Raw genomic sequence first — 4,122 nt, forward strand, 5'->3', positions numbered from 1 at the left:
TCTTTCTTTCTTTCTTTCTTTCTTTCTTTCTTTCTTTCTTTCTTTCTTTCTTTCTTTCTTTCTTTCTTTCTTTCTTTTTCTTTCTTTCTATTCCTTCCTTCCTTTCCCTAGAGAGAGAGTGGGTCCTTTCTTTGAGACACTTCAAATAACCACATGGTGGCAAGCCCATCTGAAACCCGTGGCATTCATTTTGATCCAGAAAGAGGGAAAATGATGTTAGGAAAATGAGTTCAACAGGGCTTTGGGGAGATGCTCAACATGGGAAGTGGGGGTGAACACTCGAAGCCATGGTCATTGGGGCACTGGGACACTGGAGGTTAGGACAATAGGTGTTTCCCTCTGGAAAAGAAAAGACTGCAGAGGTAGGAGATTTCTCACCTTCAAAAATCTGAAGGGTGGTTGTGAGGCAAAAGGGTTGGAATAGATTTATGTGGTCTAGCTGGGAGTCTAGTGGGGAAAGCCAAAGGTGGCATGTATTAGTTCAATATGAGGAAGAACTTCCTTAAGGTCAGAGCTATCAGAAGAGGGAATGGTTTGTCACAACAAGTAGTGAGATCTCCATCACCAGAGGCATGTAAGCTGAAGCCAAAACACCTTTTGGCAGGAATTCAAGTTCTGAGTGGGTCATTGGATTAGGTCTCTTCTATCACTGAGATTCTCCAAATTGGTCCATGGCCAGCCCTTGAGAAGCCCCAGTCAAACAAATATTAATGGAGCGACTGCGTTGTAGAAGGCGTGATGGGGGGGGAACAAAGAACAAAAGCTACAGCCTCTGTCCTCCATGTTACTGGGCAGCTGTGACAGAGGCAGGGTGTGCTTGGAATCACCAAAGGGAGAGAAGACACACACTTCTGAAGTTCAGAAGCAGGAGACCCTGACAGGGGTTAGATTGGGGGTGCGGGGGGGGGGCACCAAGGAGGGGGTGAGATGGCGCCAGGCCCTGAGAGACACTTCAGAATCCAGACAGGCAGAAAGAAATGGGAGGAAAGGTGTGGGCACCGGCCAAGGCGTAGGAACCCGGGAGCCGAGCAGGCTGGAGCACAGGAATGAAGGAATGAGAGACGGGGGAGCCAGAGCAGAGGAGGCTGAGAGAAGACTCGGGAAACAGGCCCAGGAAGGCCCAGGAGCCGTGGGCGGCCCACAGAGGAGAGGCGTGTGGCCTGGGTCCAGGGTGCCTATTTGGGGTACACATGGTGTTGTGGGGGGCAGATTTCTCCCCCACGTCCAGTCACGCCGCAGACCACCAGGCATCGTGCCCCAGGAATGCCTCTTCCCCCCTTCCCGCAGCCCCACCATGGCCTCCGGCCCCTTCAGGCAGTAAGCGCTGGAGAAAGACAGGAAAACCCACAAAAATCTTCCAAATAAGACAAATATGTGGTGCAGACAAAAGCCGTGCTGGGTGGGATGAGGTTTCGGTTGCTCCTCAATGGGGCGGACCCGTCAAAAGTGGCTTTTGGCCGCAGAAAAATGCGTCATCTCTCACTCTCGGCGGGGCGCATTGTCTAGCGACCCCCCAAAAGAGCCCATGCTGGAGGTTCCACAGCGAGGGACTAGGAGGTCAGTCACTGGCCTCAAGGTCGCCCACGTGGTCCTGTCCGCTCCCCAGCAGGGGCTCCAGGGGGCTGGGGGCCGCTTTAAGCTGTCTCTTGATTGCCGTTGCTGGCCTTCCTGTGTATGGTGAGTGTCCAGAGCACTGCTGGGATGTGTGGGAGGGTGGTCTGTGCAGCCCCCCCCCTCCGGAGTCCCAGAGACTTTGAAGGGGGGGGTCAAGCGGGGCTCCAAATGGAAAAGGCAGCAGCCCCCGGAAGTGCCTCAGGGGGACGGGGGCGCAGGGGGGTGACGGGAGGTGGTGGGGAGAGGCTCTCCCTAGACTTCTGCCCCCCGATTCCCTCCCCACCCCCACACCCCTGCAGGCTCCCAGGCCCCTGGGGTTTGCGTTCCATTTCTGCTCCAGTTCCATGGCAGTTAATGGCCATTGTTCCATGGAGAAAGACAAAAATGTTTTCAGTTTAGAGGCATTGTTTCGGACTTTCTCTCCGTGGGCCAAGGGCCTGGGATGGGAGGCCTCCCCTCGGCAGGGTGGCCCCAGGCAAAAGGAGTTGCACTTGATGTGGGAGGGGCAGCCTGCAGGAGGGGACGAGTGGACTCTTCTGTCTGTCTGTCGGTGCCGGGTGTCCTGTCTGTCTGTCTGTGCCAGGGGAAGCCCTCAGAGGGGCCAGCACTGGCAAGGGGGCTTCACCCTTAACCCAGCTTTGGTTTCATCCTGCCTTCTGACCCCTGCTAGCCCCCAGACCCATCCTAGTTACTTTAGCTCCTGCCTACTACTTAGGCTCCCCCGCTGTGAATGAGTGAGAAACTTTCTCTGGGCCTCATTTCCTCATCTGTAACATAAGAAGATTCAAGACTCTTCCTGGTTCTAAGCTTTGGGAAGGACAATTCAATCACCTCAAAGGCCTTGCCTTCACTCCAAGACTCCACTGGTCAGAGCTGGCCTAGAATTTGGCTGAGTTGATAGCTACCTGGGCAGTGGGCTTTGAAAGGGAAGGAACCTGCCCCTGCCACCTTCAATATTTTAAAATTTATCTTGTAGTCTGGAATTCCACCATTAGAGATTCACTCCTTTGGAATCTACTTCTAAAAGCCATTTGTGATAAAATGGAGAGGATGTAACACCTTTTAACACTAAGAATAATCCTTTGTTTATATATTTCTCTTCACAGTGTTGAAATCATTTTCAGATATACCATCTCATTTGGGACTGCAACAGCTCAGCAATTAGTTGACCATTGGTAGGTTGTGACTCGATAAGAACCTGGACACAGGTGATCGCCTCCTAGGAATTACCTGCATTTTAACAAAGGAACGTCCTGAGGGTAAGAATAATCACAAAGGAATGCCTGTCTGGTGGCAGAAATTTCAAGCCCAGCAATTTCAGGCCGGAGAGGCTGTCTAGTCTGGCTGGGAATGAGGATGCCACCCCAGAGGGAGTGGTGGGTGCGGGCCCACTCAGCCTGGAGCTGGGCTGGGCCTGCTCGGCAGCACCCCTGCCCACTGTTGTCAAATCAAGTAACCAGCCCTCAAAGATTCACTGGACCCCGTCTGAGGGTGGATCTGCTTGGGCAGGTGTCTGGATTCACAGGAAACACCCAGAGAACAATAATGACTTGAAAAACAGAGTCAGGGAGTGTGTAAGTGCAGAGCGGAGGTACAAGGGAGAGGAAATCAGGGAGGGCTGGGGCAGGGTGAGGGAGAGGCGAACCTGGAAGGCTAGAGAAGGTAAGTGCAGGGAGAAGGGGGTGGAGGCAGGGGCAGGATTCTCTAGGAAGGGCTCCCTGGGCACAAAAGCTCACTTGAAACTGGCCAGTCACAATTAGAGACCAACCTTAAAACATATTCGGTGTCCACAAGGAAAAGGACGATCATTTATCGGGGTCCCTAGATCCCAGATAGTTTCTGCACATTATCTCACTTGAACCTTGAACTAGTCTAGATTTTATCACCCACAGTTTTGGGGTTGGTTTTTTTTTTTTTTTGAAGATTTTATTTATTTATTTGACACAGAGAGAGAGAGAGAGATCACAAGCAGGCAGACAGGCAGGCAGAGGGAGAGGGAGAAGCAGGCTCCCCGCTGAGCAGGGAGCCCGATGCGGGGCTCGATCCCAGGACCCCGGGATCATGACCTGAGCCGAAGGCAGACACCTAACCGAATGAGCCACCCAGGTGACCCTATCACCCACAGTGTTACAGAGAAACAAGCTGAGGTTCAAAGAGCGTGGAGGCTGCCTGAAGTCATACAGCTGGTCAATGGCAGAACTGGGAGTCAAACCTGAGTCAGTCCGGGCTCGAAAGCCTGCCTTCTAACCACTTCTGCAAGGATGACATCCATCTGTAACACGGCCTCCTCTTCCCCTCAAGGGCATTCTTGAGCCACAGAGAGCATCCTTGCTATTTCCTGCACAGGCCGTTCTTTTTTTGACGGGGGGAGGGGAGAGTGCCAGTGAGCGAGTGGGGGAGGGGCAGAGGGAGAGGGAGAGAGAATTTTAAGCAGGCTCCATGCCCAGCACAGAGCCTCACAACCTCACAACCCTGAGATCACGACCCAAGCCGAAATCAAAAGTCAGA

General features: G+C 53.0%; 1 long non-coding RNA gene across 1 annotated transcript in view; it reads left to right on the forward strand.

Annotated features, from left to right (window-relative positions):
- Window positions 1–2,972, forward strand: part of LOC118000639 — a 10,742-nt gene extending 7,770 nt beyond the window's left edge. Inside the window, exon 3 of the long non-coding RNA XR_004676515.1 lies at window positions 2,721–2,972. This is a non-coding gene — a long non-coding RNA (uncharacterized LOC118000639). The remainder of the gene's footprint in view (window positions 1–2,720) is intronic.
- The last annotated feature ends 1,150 nt before the right edge of the window (window positions 2,973–4,122 follow it).

This window comes from Mirounga leonina, unplaced genomic scaffold (genome assembly GCF_011800145.1).
Source record: "Mirounga leonina isolate KUSES-001 unplaced genomic scaffold, KU_Mleo_1.0 Mir_53, whole genome shotgun sequence".
Classification (NCBI taxonomy): domain Eukaryota; kingdom Metazoa; phylum Chordata; class Mammalia; order Carnivora; family Phocidae; genus Mirounga; species Mirounga leonina.